Consider the following 16,832-nt stretch of genomic DNA (forward strand, 5'->3'; position numbering starts at 1 on the left):
ACAAAATCACAGAAATGGAGATGAAATGAGTGGTTGCCAGAGATTAAGTTTGAGAGAATGAGAGGAAAGTAGTTGTGATTATAAGAAGCCAACTTCAGGAATTCTGGTGGTGATAGAAATGTTTTGTATCTTGACTGTATCAATATCAATATCCTGGTTTGCCCAACAGTGCAAGATCCTGTCTCAAAAAAAAAAATAGTAATGTATCTCTTTTATTTTATTTGAGACGGAGTTTCGCTCTTTGTTGCCCAGGCTGGAGTGCAATGGTGCGATCTCGGCTCACCATAACCCCCGCCTCCTGGGTTCAAGCGATTCTCCTGCCTCAGCCTCTGGAGTAGCTGGGATTACAGGCATGCACCACCAAGCCCGGCTAATTTTGTATTTTTAGTAGAGACAGGGTTTCTCCATGTTGGTCAGGCTGGTCTTGAACTCCCGATCTCAGGTGATCCGCCTGCCTCATATCTTTTAATGAAATGAATAAGGCTTGTTTATTTATTTACTTATTTATTGAGACGGAGTCTTGTTCTGTCGCCCAGGCTGGAGTGCAGTGGCGTGATCTCGGCTCACTGCAATCTCTGCCTCCCGGGTTCACGCCATTCTCCTGCCTCAGCCTCCGAGTGGCTGGGACTACAGGCGCCCGCCACCACACCCGGCTAATTTTTTGTATTTTTAGTAGAGACAGGTTTTCACCGTGTTAGCCAGGATGGCCTCGAACTCCTGACCTTGTGATCTGCCTGCCCCAGCCTCCCAAAGTACTGGCATTACAGGCACGAGCCACCGCGCCCGGCCGAATAAGGCTTTTATCTTTAATTAATTCATGCACTCATGCATGATATTACTTGTTATTAGAGTTAGACAAGGAATAGCATCCATTCTATTCAAACTTTTCATTTTTATAGAAGTAATGCTGGGAGACCTCGTTCACGTAAATAAGTTTGGATGGAGTTTTATTATAGCAATATGATTTAGCTCTCTGAACTCTTTCCAAGTTCTAAGCCAAAAATAACATACTGCTCTATCATCAAGAATTATTTTTAATAATCTATCAGCTGACAACTCCATTAGGTCCTCTTCTGATATTGTCGAAAGCAAAGAATTGGAAAACATCTGACTTGCAAATATTTATTACCTAGTCTTTGTGGTCATTAAGTCCTCTTTTTCTGAGAAATCACCTAAAATACTTTATCAAGACTTATTAAATGATTGTTAATTATGCTTGTTATTCTTTCTCATAAAGACACCTTCTAATTTGATATACTTAAAAAGGGTTGGAGAAATTGAAATATCTTTCATTTCAATATAAGTTTACCAAAACTTTTTTGTACATTGATTTTATATTATCATATACTTTATTTTTATTGTGGAAATTTTAAGAGCTGAAAATTTAGCACATTCAGTTTATGGCACTTTAAGGTAATTGTTGAAGTGGGTCATAAAATTAATCACCCAGAGTAGACTTATTCTTTGTCCCCCACCAAAACACTTAGTTTTCATTTTTCTTTTTTTTTTCTTTTCTTTTTTTTTTGAGACGGAGTCTCTCTCTGTTGCCAGGCTGGAGTGCAATGGCACTATCTCGGCTCACTGCAACCTCTGCCTCCCAGGTTCAAGTGAGTCTTCTGCCTCAACCTCCTAAGTAGCTGGGACTACAGGCATAAGCAATCACATCCAGCTAATTTTTGTATTTTTAGTAGAGACAGGGTTTCACCATGTTGGCCAGGATGGTCTTCATCTCTTGACCTCATGATCTGCCCGCCTTGGCCCCCCAAAATGCTGGGATTACAGGCATAAGTCACCGTGCTCGGCCAGTTTTCATTTTTCAAGCCAAATCAATGAGTTAATATATGTCCCCAAGACAAACATTCTGCATTCTAATTCTAAGATAGTAGACATACTAGATTAGATAGATAGATAGATGATAGATAGATAGATAGACAGACAGACAGACAGACAGATAGATAGATATTGATAGAGCATGAAGCTGTACCATGAATTTATCACCGGGATGAAATAATGTGCCACCACCCTCAATACTTCCTACCTTCACTAACTTTATTTTATTTTCATGAGATTTGCATGATGGCAGTATGTTCTTTGATAATCCTTGGGGGAAGGATGAGGGGACTCATTAGACAAATATTGGTATCATATTTTTGCCTTACCACACAACCTATCTTGCCCTGTGTCTAATTCCATGCTTTGCCCGTCACAGATGTATGTATAAGACAGAGAGAGACACAAAACCTTAGAGATTTATGTTGCCTTCATTAATATTTTCAGTTGTCCTTTTTTGGATGCCATGGAAGTTTGTACACTTGGCCTAATGCACCATAGTAAGTAAGATTTGGGATGAGAGAGAGTTAACAGTATTTTTTCCTTTTGTAAAGTGGGAAAAGGGCTATTGAGAAAGGGCAGGCAGGACCAGAGAACCAGCCCGACCCCCCAGCTGCAGGTGCACTCTCTGCTAGATCAGTTCAGGGAAGGGCAGATATGGCATTCAGCATCTGGAAATGGAGTGCCTTGAAACAACTCATGCCCAAATACCCCCTGGGAAGTCTTCCTGTCTCTTCAGGGACACTCACACTCCAGGTTCTAAACGGTGGTTCTAATACCCCCTCCTTGCAAACCACACCTAGAAATAGGTGTCTAGAGACATAGAACATGTTATGAGCTTCACCAAGACCTTCCGAGCCACCATTTCCCCACTGCTCGAACCCTGACCACGGAACATCTCACAATGTGCAGGCAGCACATACCGTGATCAGTGCCACAACTTAGACTTAGTGCAATGGTGAAATACTGAGAAAGAAAAACCAAAGTGCCTCCAGGAAGTAAACAGCCCATGACAAGAGGCCAGACAGACCACACATGAAACAGACGCACCACACATGAAATGTGCATAAGAATACAGTGGAGATATTTACGCTTCTTGTTAAAAAAAGATGGGGCAGACAGCTAGAGAGGGTGAAGGAACTGGAAATACGGGATCTCAGAGACTAGGGAGACTTCCTGGAGTTGCATTTGTTTTAGAGACTCCGAGAAGGGCACACATGAGATTTGATGGAGTAAGGAAGGCCAGTGTGCTGATACCGTTTTAAAACTTCCACAGCTGTCTTCTGGTAAATGAAAATGTCCTGAAGTCCTTTCCTCTCCAGAGCTAAGATGTGTTTTTGAGCCTGACTTCTATATTCAGTGATAGGAGAAAGAGAGGAAGAAAGGGAGAAAAAAGGGGACAAACTGGAATTTCTCAACTTCTGGACTAGTGGTAGTCAAATGAGTTAATTTATACTAAAGTGTTAATGACACACAACAGTTATACCCTCCAAAGATCCCCTGTAGCATAAAGGCTCTGTGAAATACTGTATATGTTGAGGAATCAAAGTAACAAAGGAATAATGAAAAAGGGAAATTAGGCAAAAGGAATGGGGGACAGGACTGGTTCTCAGCATTCAAGCAACCCAATCGGGAAACCCCCTGCAATGACAAAACTTATCTAGCGCACCAGTGGGGCCAGTAGATATCATCTGCCAGTAGATGGCGGTCTTCATACTAATTGACTCTTCACTGGAACAGCCCTTCTTTCTACCAGATATTTGTAGGGTTGGTTGGCTTATTGCAGAGGTGGAAAAGGAAGCTACCTCCGCAGTGTAAATTGGAGAGCCCTGCGTGAGAGCTCCCCCTGCTCAAAATTTACTCCCTCACAGACTCGGTCACTTATGTCTAAAAGTCCTATTTATTCAACCCTTTATGGAGGAGGGCAGATTGCTGACAAGAAGGGAAACTGGGGTTAGTCATTAACACTTTAGCAGGAACTAATTTGGTATATTAATTCAGGAAAGAAAGGAACTTTCCAGGCACTGGGCACTTAATAGCCTTCTTTGAAAAAAAAAAAAAAAAAAAAAAAAGAAGGTGCCCGGACACAGTGGCTCACACCTGTAATCCCAACACTTTGGGAGGCCAAGGCAGGAGGATCGCTTGAGCCCAGGAGCTCCAGACCAGCCCGGGTAACATAGCAAGACCCTGTCTCTACAAAAACAAAATAAATTAGCTGGGTGTGGTGGCATGTGCCTGTGGTCCCAAGCTACTCGGGAGGCTGAGGCAGGAGGATCACTTGAACCCAGGAGATTGAGGCTGCAGTGAGCTATAATTGTGCCACTGCACTCCAGCCTGGACAACAGAGCAAGACCTGGTCTCAACAACAACAGAAAAAGTAAATAGAAGAAGTAGGCAGAAAAGAAATGGTAGGTTGCAATAGATGGGTTTTGGCTTGGGCCAGACCTGAACACTGTTTCCTTCAACTCCCATCCCACAATGGAGGACCGGGTCCCTACAGGTTTGCCAAACAGACCATAAAGCTTGTTAACCTTGGCTGGGCGCAGAGGCAGGATAAGCCTAATTTCTTGGCACTCTCTACATGGATGCCCATGGATCTCTTTGGCCCAGTACTTTCTTCATCCCTAGGATGGCCTGAGAAGTAAGGGGACATCGCAAAAGAGGAGTTATTCAGAAAGAGGCCAAGATGGTGAGAAGACCTGAAACTGGTGCAGTAGCTATCTGTCCCGTGGTAAACTAGAGAAGAGAAGACACATATTCATCAAGGCGCTGGCCTCTGACACCAATGGTTGTCGTGTGGAACCTGCAAACCCAAAGAGAGAATCAGAAGTTAGAGAGAAATTGATCACTGTGCAATGTAAGAACAACTTCACCTTCTGTCGTCACCATCTGAAGACAGACTGATGATGGTTACGGTAAAATAATAATCATCATGACAATAAATCACATTTATTTAACCATCACTTGTGGCTAGGCGCTGTGTTCCACATGCCTGATTTCATTTAACAATTGCAACATTGCTGTGGAGTGGGTATTATTATGACCACATTTTTACAGATGAGGAAACAGGCTGAGAAGAATTAAATAACATATTCAGTATGACCCTGAGCATTTAACCATGCCGCGAGGCTGCCTCCTTAGACAGAACAGGCTGCCCTGGGAGTCTACAAGTTCACAGTACAGAGGCATTGGAGCAGAGGCTAGGGACATCTGGCTGGGGTGCTGCAAAGGAGACTCATGGGATTCAATCATCTTAAAGGTCCTCCCAAATCATAGGGCATACAGATCCACACACTCATTCAGCAAATATGCACAGAGTGCCAGGCCGTGTCCTAGGAACTAAGAAGATGATGTTATCGAAAGAAGGAGGAGGAAGAGAAGGGCACGGAGGAGGAGAGAGGAAAGAAAGGGGGAAGAGAGAAAGGAGGAAGAGGAGGAGAATAGGAACAGCAACTAAAAATTTTTAAAAACAATTTTTTACAAAAATTCATATCACTATTAATATAATAGGGGCTACTTTACAGAAGTGAAAAAAATGCTATGAAAAAAATATAGTGGGGCATATAACCTAATCTGAAGAACCCAGGAAACTTTCTTCAAACTAGAAGGGAAGTGACATTTTTCTTTTTTTTTCAGCATCCAATTTTTTTTTTTTTTAATTTTTAGTAGAGACATAGAGATGAGGTCTTGCTATGTTGCCCAGGCTGATCTCAAACTTCTGACCTCAAGTGATACTCTCACCCCAGCATACCAAAGTGCTGAGATTACTGGAATGAACCATTGCCTCTGGTCCTAAAATATTTAAATAAGACAGGATGACCCAGGGTTAGTTTTTTTTTAGCTGTGGCTGGCCCTTGGGGTGGACATAGGGTTTGGTGTGGCTGTGTGGGGCTCCCCAGGCCTGGCCGAAATGCCTGTACACCTTGGCCCTTGTAAGGATGGGAGAGCAGGCTGAAGCCACAGGCCTTGGGAAGGCCAGGGCCAGCTGGGCAAAGGTGAGGATTTTGCCCAGGCTTGAGGATGCGGCTGTGGGCCTGCTGCTCACATGCAATGCACACACCTTGAGTTTGGGCACCTCCAGCACGGGCACAACATCCATTATGATCCCCACAACCACAGCTGTTTTGTTCTTCCAGCCAGAAAGCTTCATCTTCCCCATCATATGGGAGAGAGACAGAGGTGGCCAGTTTCTGTGACTCATTAACAATGTCTTCAGCACAACCTGGTTGAAGGTGGAGTTGGTTCATCTGGCCAGAAACCTGAACAGCTTGACCAACAGCCTTTGGTGGATGTCCTGGCTCTTGGGCTCCTGACGCCGAACCTTTTGGTCCTTGTCATGGCAAACATCAACTCCCTCGATGGCACCTTCTGCTCTGCCAGGTCCAGAAGGGAAATGACATTTAAGCTGAGACCTGAAAGCTGAATAAGAGATACCTAAGCAAATAAGTCTAGGAAACAGCCTTTATAAAAGCCCCATGGATGCTGGGAGCATGGCTCACGCCTATAATCCTAGCACTTTGGGAGGCCAAGGTGGGAGGGGAGGATTGCTTGAGGCCAGGAGTTTGAAACCAGCCTGAGCAAAATAGTGGGGCCCCCGTCTCTACAAAAATTTTTTCTAAAAAAAATTAGCCAGGCATGGTGGCATATGCCTGTAGCCCCAGCTTCTTGGGATGCTGAGATGGGAGCGTCGCTTGAGCCCAGGAGTTCAAGGCTGCAGTGAGCTGTGATCGTGTCACTGCACTCCAGCCTGGGCAGCAGAGTGAAATCTTGACTCAAAAAAAAAAAAAAAAAAAAAAGCCTATGGCGGGAGACTGGCTCTTTGAGGATCAGAAGGAAGTGTGGGAGGAGTCAGGCAAGAGGAGCTGACCTGGGCTACTGCTAGAGAATTAAGCAGGGGTTAGAAGCCATGTTGAGACTATTCTTAGAGTGAGGGTGGGATTTTGAAGTATTTAAACAGGGTAGAGACACGAGATCTATGTCTTCAATGACTGCTGTGATTGCTGTATGGTGCCTGCAAGGGAAGAGGGTGGAACCCAGGGGAGTCATTGCAAGGAGATCGCTGTGGAGGTTGGTACAGAATAGGAAATTGCCGTCTTTTGAATGGTTCATGTGGCACTGCCCATCCACACTGGCCCTGCACATCTTCTTGAAGGGTAGAAAACCCAGGTGGACAAAGTAGAAGCTAGGCTTGGGAGCTGGGGTAGATCTCCACCAGCCTGACCCACCCAGCAACTGTCCTTTCTGGTCTTCACTCTTGCTGTGGTTTTCAAATCTGCATTCAGCAACTGAGGCAAAGTGCGTGTGCTTGGGGATCTTACACACCCTTCCATAATCAGTGACAGCTGCAACCCCGAGTGTTTGCCTCCCACACTGCCCATGCTTATGGTTCCTTCTCTGCCACCCAAGAAGAAGATGTAGGAAGCTGGAAGTGAAGAAAAAGAAGGCTAGGCAGTGGCTAGGGAGTCAAAGAGTAGGAAGGTTCAGACATTTTTTGAATAAAAATTCTAAGCCAGATATTTATTCTAATGCACAAAAGAGTTAAGGATGAATGCAGTTCTTGTAGATCTGGCAAATGATGCTACCAACCCTGAATCAGGAGAGCTCTGTCCATTCCTGGTTTCTGCCCCAACTTCCTTTTTCTCTCAGTTTCCTTACTCTCGAACAGAGTTAATAGCCGGCATCACTTTTATTGTGCAAACTCAAGCTGGAAGGAAGAGTGTTTGGATAGTTAAAATCTTGATAGAGAAGTGAGGCCGTGGTGTTGCCAGGACTGTTATCAGATGGCAGGGGTGGGAAAGAGCCAACTTTTGCTTCCAACCGTCCATCATATCATTCCATGCTTTTCATTGGAATTAAATCCTCTGTGTTCTAGAACTTCTTTAGAGTCTCATTCTGCAGGGCTCCTCCTCAAAGTGTTTTTTCCACCAGCAATCCCTACCTGTCCCTGTTCCATGAGCCCCCAGTTCTTAAGATCTTTGTGAGGGAGACACTGCAGACGCATCTTCAGTCAAGTCAGAGAGCACCCTTACCCACCCTCTGCTAAATTCAGTCAAGAAATCCCTCAAATCTACAAGTTCAGCATCCCTAATCCAAAAATCCAAAATCTGAAATGCTTCAAGTCCAAATTTTTGAGTGTGGACATGATGCCACAAGTGAGAATTTTTATACATTAAGTACTTAACACAAACCCTGTTTCATGCACAAAATTACTTAAAATATTTTCTAAAATTACCTTCAGGCTATGTATATAAGGCGTATACGAAAAATAAATTAGTTTTGTGTTTAGACTTGGATCCCATCCCCAAGATATTCATTATGTGCAAAATATTCCAAAGTCTGAAAATATAAAAAATCCAGAGCACTGCTGTTCCCAAGCATTTTGGACGAGTGATACTCAACCTATAGTAGTTGGCTGGTATATTTGGGTTTCTGGAGCACTCAAATTGAGATACAGTTCCTGACCTCAAGGAGCTTACCCTCGTGCCATCCAAGAAAGCAGGCAAACCAGGGCTCCAGAAACATTTACACAGGAGACGTGTTTAACAACCTGCAACAGGAAAACCAGTGACATAACCATGCGGTCAATGGAAGTTTTCTTTGTGCTTAGTATTCTCTAGAAATGACTGAAGCCTGGCTCCCTCTGACAAAGCAGCACATTCTCCCACTGTGCTTCACCCCTGCTACATTCATTTCCCTCAAACACCATCACGAAACTCTTTTACTCATTTGTTCATATGGTTACTGTCTGGTTCTCCACTAGAAGTAAAGCTTTTTAAGTTGAGAAACTACGTGTGTCTTGTTTAACGCTGTATCCCTAATACCTAAAACTGTGTCTGGCACTACTAGGTGCTCAGTAAATATTTGATCAACTGAATGCCTGTTGTCTTTTTTTTTTTTTAATTGTAATTGTCAATTGTCAGTCTCTACCCACCAGACTATAAAATTCAAGGGCAGGGATTTTGTCTGTGTTGTTCATTATGGTGTCTTCAATATCTGGAACCCACAGCACTGAAAAGTGTTTGCTGAGTGAGTGAATGAATGAATGAATGAATGAATGAATGACAGAGATTAATATAGGCTGAGGCATCCAGGAACTGACATTTACTGAGTACCTGTTCTATGTGAGACACTCTTTTAGGCACTTTATTACTGTGTTTTATGTTGCAGAGAACATGTTTGGACTAGCTTATAAGTCAACTTGAAATAATTTCCTGCATTAAGAAAAATTGGTTTTGACACATTCTTGTCATAGAAGTCAGCCTTTGTTCCCATGATGCTCTGAACAGCTGCAGTCCTGAGGAAGCCAGGGGAAGCTCCCCCTGCCTGCTGCTTAAACAGCTGGCCGGTGAACAGAGACCACCCCAGACCCTTCAGCTCTCAGCACAGCTGTGTGAGCAGATGGAAATTCTGCCACCCAGAGAATCCAGCAGCTGAGAATAGAGTGGGTGGACTTGGCCACTGGTATGACCTGTGCATGTCAACCCTAATGTGGAGAAAGGTTTTTCATCTCTACAGGTCAACCCATTAGTATGGTTTGACCTAGAAGTCTTCAAAAGTTGTAGCAAGAGCCTTTCTGTATTGTCCCTGCAGCCAGGCACCATGAACACCACTCCAGCTGCTGGGGTGCAAGAGGTCTATGGGCTTGACTTTGCTGTAACCCTCAGTTTCCACACTTTTTTCAGCCCCTTGCCAGGTTACAAAGCCGAATTCCTAGACTTGTCGAATGTTAGAACTAAAAGGCGCCATAGAGATCCTTAGACTCTAGATACTTAGACTGAGGCCTCACTTGAGGGATGAGGACCCTGAAGCTCAGAGGGGCATCCTCTTGGCCCAAGCTGCATGGCTGGTGGATGGCAGCCAAAGGGCCAACCTCTTAGCTCTATGGCCGGTGGTCTTGTGTGAGTTTTGTGGTTTGGAGTATTGTCATCATTAGCAGTTCTATTGTTTTTACCCTTTGTCAAACAGCAGTAATTAGTGTGTTATTAATAATAGCATTGATTATTAATAACATTGATCAAGCAAGTCTGTGTCAGACAAGGTGCTAGAGTGGGAAGGAAGCTGGTCCTAACCTGGAGGGTCACAAGGTAGTTTTCAGGGCATGGAAAATGTCTCTACCTTGGCCTGGGTGGTGAGTACACTGATAAATACATATGTAAAATCCATCCAGCTGTATACTTAGTACTTATGCTCTTCAAGTAGGTGATGTCTCCATTTTAAAAAATGAATGCAACTTATATATGCATAAATCTGCCACAATAAATTTCTAAGAAATAAGGGGAAAAAAGCCCAGGCCGGGCGTGGTGGCTCACGTCTGTAATCCCAGCACTTTGGGAGGCCGAGGCAGGCGGATCATGAAGTCAAGAGATCAAGACCATCCTCGCCAACATGGTGAAACCCCGTCTCTACTAAAAATACAACAAATTAGCTGGGCGAGGTGGCACGCGCCTGTAGTCCCAGCTACTTGGGAAGCGGAGGCAGGAGAATCGCTTGAACCCGGGAGGTGGAGGTTGCAGTGAGCCGAGATTGTGCCGCTGAACTGCAGCCTGGTGACAGACCGAGACTCCGTCTCAAAAAAAAAAAAAAAAAAAAGCCCTGAGAGTTATCTTTATTATCCCCACTTTATAGGTGAGGAAACTAAAAAAGTAATATTAGCATAATTAATCATCGTATTAGCTCCTATGTGCCAGGCATGAAGATAAGGGTTTAGGTACAATACCTCATTTAATCCAATTTAAAATCCCATGAGGTTATTTTGTTCATTGTTTCTTTTTGCCATTTTAGCCACTTTTTATTATGGTAAAACATACAGGACAAAATTTACCCTTTTCACCATTTTAAAGGATTCGGTGGCATTAAGTACATTCACATCATTGTGCAACCATCACCACCGTTCATCTCCAGATTTTTTTTCATCTTCCCAGACTGATGTGTGTTCTGGTCTGGATTCTATCACCTTCTAAATGTGTGACCTCAGGCAAGTTGCTTAATGTTTCTGAGCTTCAAGTGCCTGCTCTTTAAATTGGAGGACCTGAGGTGAGCCGCTGCTATCGGGGGATCCTGGCCACACGCAGGAAATGAACGGTGGGCAAGTGAGTGAAGCTTCATCTGTATTTATAGCCACTCCCCATTGCTCACATCACCACCTGAGCTCCACCCCCTGTCAGATTAGCGACTGCATAAGATTCTCATAGGAGCACAAACCCTACTGTGAACTGCGCATGCGAGGGATCTAGGTTGCGCGCTCCTTGTGAAACCCTAATGCCTGATGATCTCTCACTGTCTCCCATCACCCTCACATGGGACTGTCTAGTTGCAAGAAAACAAGCTCAGAGCTTCCACTGATTCTACATTATGGTGAGTTGTATAATGATTTCATCATATATTATAACGTAGTAATAATAGAAATAAAGTGCACAATAAATGTCATGTGCTTCAGTCATCCTGAAACCACCCTTTCCTCCCCTGCCCCATTCATGGAAAAATTGTCACCCACGAAACCCATCTCTGGTGCCAAAAAGGTTGCAGACCACTGCCTTACAGAATGTGGGCAGCCTAAAAGCTAAGCTGGTGAGACTGGGACCAACAGGTATCTCCAGATTTGGGTTGTCACTAACCCATCAGGGACTCTCTCAGACACCCTCAGCAGGAATGGAGAGTGAGGTGGCCCAGGTGCTTAGAGACACAGAGAGCAAGCCAGAGAAGCCATTAGGGAACAGAGACATGGCACACGGAAGAAGAGTAGAGGAACCTCAGTCATGCGGTAGCGGCTTGAAGACAGGGCGATGAGTAGGTGCAGGCATTTGCAGAGAGGGGGCAGTAATAGAGGTCACGAGGCTGGAAAAGCCTCCAGTGGGCAGAAACCAGGAGGCAGACGGGAGAAAAATACCACAGCCACGGGAGAAGCAGGGTGAGAGCAAACCGAAAGGTCTGTCTGCAGCGTGGACAGTTCCAGGGTTGCTTTTTGTCCCTTCAGCTGCAGTGGCCTCCATATCATCCATGGGCAGCCGCCGCCCACCATCTCAGCATGTTTTGGCAGGTGCATTTTAAAACGAGTTCCTGGCATCTTACAGAGATAAATAGGGTAAAAAATAAAATAAAATTAAAAATAAGACATAGCCTTTACCCTCAGGGAGCTTAATCTCCGGTTCTCATAAAAGCTGAGCTACTACAGTACACACAAAAATCGGAGTCCAGTGACTAAACTCGGGTGTTTTGTAATTGAGCAGAAATGGACTTAATTCCCAGCTCTGCCATTTGCTAACTATGTGATCTTAAAAGCATTTCCTGACCTAAGGCTCCACTTCCTCGTCTGTAAAAAGGTCACAAGACAGCACCTGCACAACCAGGGTGCTGGAAGGATTGAGGGAGGCAGAGCCTTCAGGGCTGGGCACACACCTGGCATGGGAGGCTTCGGCGGACGGCAACCTTTATTACCCAAGCTCCTTAGACCAACAGGCATTTCCTCTATCCACCTGCATTACTATTGTGTGAATTCGGATTCCTCAGGTGCTGCTGTCATGCGGGAATTTGGCTCTCGAAGCAGGAGAGGGAGAGGAGACCAGGGAAATGGGGACAGCTACTCCCGGAAGTTATCACAGGGGAGAAGGGCTCAGAGCCCAACTTAATAAAAAGAGCATTGCATCAGTGCTTCCTGGGGCCCACTGGCATCCCCTGTAAGCTGCACATTCCCTCCCCAGCCAGGCCTCTGCTAGCAGCCTCTCTGTGCTAGAGGAAACCTAGGGACAGGGACCGCTCCAGCTGCAGGCAAGTTCCTAGAAAGTCCAGTGGAATGGATATCATTCCTGTACTGTGAGTAATCGGCCCAAACAAAGCCCACTGGTATTTCCGAGTCCATTCCCAGTGCCCAGAGCTGGACCCAGTAGCTCAGCAGCTGCAAGGAGTGGAATGCAGTTCTCTAGCATGCTGCCCTAGATTCAGCCTTGGAGAAAGACTCCTTGCCCCAAGCGGGGAAGGCGCTCTGAAGGTCATCTCATCTATGCTCCTGCCTCTGGGCCCAGACATTGTAAGACACGGGGCTTGGAAACCCCCTGTAGCCCAAGTGTGGGGACCAGGGAGCCTGCATGAGGATTCTAAGGATACAAGGTGGAGTCAGGAAAAGGATGTCCCTTTCTCCGTTGCCTCCTTGAGCTTCCATTAGAAGGAGTTGCAGGAGAGGGGAAAGAAATCAGGAAAAGAAAAGCTGAGCCTCCGTGGTGTCTCTACCCCGACTTCTCTCCTGCTCCTCCTTTGGTCTTGGGGCAGGCCAGCCCTGTCTGCCTCCCATCGCTTTCCTCGCTTCTGGGCCACTAGTCTGTCGCAGCCACCATTTCTGGAAGTTCAGAGATAAAGCTATCCTTATTCTTTCAGAACAATGGCACCTGCTTTGTCAGCTCTAGGTGGTAGGGGTTTCCCTAGCTGGGTTGCTGATGAGCCCGGGTCATTCACACTGGGGAGTCAGGTCTTTGGCCTTAGCTCACTGGGTCACCCCAGCGGTTGTCCCAGGGAGGTCTTATTGCCACCTCTTGACAAATGAGGAAGCTGGAGCACAGCAACATGAAATGACTTTTGCTCAAGACCCTTCACCGGTCCTTCCACTGCCTGGACACACCCTGCCAGGCATCTCGAGGCTGATTTTCAAGGGAACAGAAACTTCCACCGCTGCCTGTGCCTCGCCTGGCTCCCACCCAATACGAAAGAATGGCACACTTATAGGTCACACGCCCCAGTTCATTGCTCCCTAGCTCCCATGGGAAAAGCCATAAAGTGTCCTTTCCAAAATGGTGACTGTCATTTCCCCCAGCCTAATTTAAGGCAGGCGTGAACGTTCCCCAGAGAGTTCACCTGGGCTGTCCTCCTGTGCAGTTGCTGTGCAGAAATGTTTCCTCCGTGTGCATTGCCTGCTGTCATTTCTTGGCTTTTCCAGAGTGTAAGCTGTGGTCCTGGGTGAATAGGGCAGTAGGTAGGGTTGGGGGTTCAAGGGTCAGTGGCCCTCAAACCTGGTACCCTGGGAACACCCTGGTCATTTTGAATTTACCAGCTCAGGAAAGAAGATTCCTTGCAAGCACACAGTTGCCTGTGGTCAGAGGGATGATCTCAAAGTGCTCTTAGTTCCCGGGCCAGCAGCCAGCTGCCTTGGATGGTCAGAAGGTGAAATTTGAATGCTGGTGAATGGGAGAGCGGAAGTTCAGCAAGGCTGAGTTAAGCCCATTCATGAAAAAGATCTAGTCTCACTTCCTTATTGCCAGGAGTTGTGTGTGAAGAGTGTGTGTGTGTGTGTGTGTGAGCACGCGCATGCACATGCACGTGAGCTTGATTACTTTCTGCCTCGCTTCTTCCTCCACCCCTACTCTTTTCTTTTTTTTCTCTCTCTCTCAAAATCTTAAGTTCATCTTCAGGAAACTGCCCAAGAATGTGTAGCCGGTCTGTGGTTTGCTGAAAAAAAGAAAGAAAAAGAAAGAGACAGATTCATACAAAAGCAATTCTCTCTCTTTCACCCTCTCTCTCTCTCTCTGTTTCTCTCTCTCTCTCTCTCTCACACACAGTCTCTCACACACACTCACACTCACACACACACACTTTCCAGGTTGTGCTGCATGCACCTCCCCAGCTGTTCTCCCATTCAGTCCTGTCTGGCTTAGGGAGGTGAAGTCATCTCTGGGTGGGAGATCATCCCGGTCAAAGGCGGGGTGGGGGAGCCGTCATGGCTGACCCACAGGGAAAAAATTCACTGTTACCCAGTTAGCTCCCACCTCAGTGGACCACATGGTGCTTCTGGCAGGTTGTGCCTATGGCTAGTGGCGTGATTCCCAAGTTAGTAGAAGGCTGCTGTGTGGCAGGTACCCTCCCCTGTTATCTGTGAGATGGAGGTGATCATGATATGGGCTCCTCATGGGTTGTTGCAGTGATGAAGGTGAGGCACACAAGGTCCTTAGCACAGCATGTAGTCACAGGTGATCTCACTGAACACCTCCGGGGCAGGGGGCTCACCACCTCCAGGGCAGCCTGTTCCATTTTCAGCAACACAGCAAAGAAGCCACCAACCCTGCTGGGCTTTTCAAGTCTTGGGAGGAATCGAGGCACTTCTTTTGACTTTAGAAATAGAAACCGAGATGCTGACCAAGAAAAAGTATGCACCCAATGCAGTTTGACCTACCCAGATACACAGGGGCCTCACGGACATGTGCCTGAGAAAGAAGACGTAACTCAGGGAAGGATATGACACCAAAGCCCTCAAAATGATTAACTGGAGCAGGTGATTTTGAGCCCTCAGTACTTTCAGTTGTTACTCTCAGACTCTGACCAAGAAGTGCTTACTGGGCACCCACAATGATTTCAGAGTATTCTGGAAGGAGTGCACCTGTCCTTCCAGCTGAGCCTCCTCCGTGGGTGCGGCAGGTAGAAGGGCATATAGGTGCTTTCCCCGCCTGTAGCCAACATCCCCTGAGCTGTTGATGCCCTGTGAAATCTCTGTGAAATCTCTTTCTCGCTGATCCTGCACATTTGGAAAGTGCTGTCATGACAATTATTACTCACAAAGTTCTCTTGCTGAGGGAGGATGGTCACTTGGCATGTATTATTCTCCCCATTTTACAGACATGGAAACTGAGACCCACAGAGATCCTGGTGGTGTAGTTTGAAGCTGCTGGAATTCTCCAAGCTGCTATCCCTGCCTTTTAGGCTGTTTCTCCTAGCGGTGCCGGTGACACAAAGAGCTGTTCTTATCCTCTCCTGTCCTGAGTTATTATGCAGTGAGTTGAGTGGAAGTTTCTAACCACCCCTCAAGTTCCCTAGGGAGGTGAAGTCATTTCTGGGTGGGAGATCATCCCTGTCAAGGGTGCGTGGGAGATCATCCCGGTCGAGGGTGGGTGCGAGATCATCCCGGTCGAGGGTGGGTGGGAGATCATCCAGGTCAAGGCTGACCCACGGGGAAAAAATTCACTGTTACCCAGTTAGGTCCCACCTCAGTGGACCACATGGTGCCTCTGGCAGGCTGTGCCTATGGCTAGTGACGTAATTTCCAAGCTACCAGGAGGCTGCTGTGCAGCAGGTACCTCCAGGTAATGGGCCATCCCACATCCATGCCCTTGGTTTGCCTTGACCCTGGCTTTGGCCATGTGATTAACATCCGTTGGGCGCCTCCTAGAACTTCAGGGAGTGGACACGGAGGCTGCAGACCCCAGGTGGAGAAGGATGGGCTCCCAAATAAGGATTCTCTCTCACTGCCTTCATTTCCTTCCCCCTCCCTTCCCCTGTGTCCTCAAACCATCCATCGATAGTGAAAGAGAGGAAACATCTGGCCTGGGTTCCGCACCTCCACCCTGTGTTGGGGGGCTTGTAGGAAGAGATGGTTGGAGGTCTTGGAACCTTGAAATAAACCAACGGTTCAGCTGCCATCCTCCCCACCCACCATCCTGTCTTCCTCACCCCACCTTAATATCAGCCATCCTCCTAGCAACAGCCTGCACCGTGCCACCACCCAGCAGACAGCTGCTGCTGCCAGTTCCAGAAACTAGAGAGATCCATGACCAAAGTGAGGCTCCAGAATGTCTCTGTCAAGACAGTGGAGATACTGATGGTCACAGGGCCAGAGGGCAGTGACGGGGGGTGGGACCTGGGGGACAGCTCTGCACATACTTCCAAAACTCCATAAAAAAGTCTTCCTGCAAACCTCCTCTTCTTCCTTCCCTCACTGATCATAATGAACTATTTTTTATGGAATATTCCCTCCATACCAGGCACTTAAACAAATTATCTTGTTTAATCATCATAATGGCCCTACAGGGTCGGTATTCATTCTCTTCTTACAGATGGAGTCGAAGCACAGAGAGGTTAGTAATTTGGCCAAGTTCATACAACTCAAGTGGCAGAGCTTGGATTCAAATCTTATCAAATTCCAAAGTTCAGGCTCTCAGCATCGACAACAAACTGTCTTTCTGATGCCTCCTCAATCCTTTGTCTCCCAGATAGGCACACCAGGATTTAAGCACCATCTCCTAACTACT

The 16,832-nt window shown here is 46.3% G+C and overlaps 1 long non-coding RNA gene and 1 pseudogene across 6 annotated transcripts in view; one reads left to right on the top strand and one right to left on the bottom strand.

The window, feature by feature from the left end:
• Nucleotides 1-16,832, top strand: part of LOC104001414 (uncharacterized) — a 187,241-nt gene that overhangs the window by 78,236 nt on the left and 92,173 nt on the right. The window lies entirely within an intron of this gene.
• LOC107967711 (large ribosomal subunit protein eL18-like) lies at nucleotides 5,657-11,848 on the bottom strand (annotated as a pseudogene).

This window comes from Pan troglodytes, chromosome 10 (genome assembly GCF_028858775.2).
Source record: "Pan troglodytes isolate AG18354 chromosome 10, NHGRI_mPanTro3-v2.0_pri, whole genome shotgun sequence".
NCBI lineage: Eukaryota > Metazoa > Chordata > Mammalia > Primates > Hominidae > Pan > Pan troglodytes.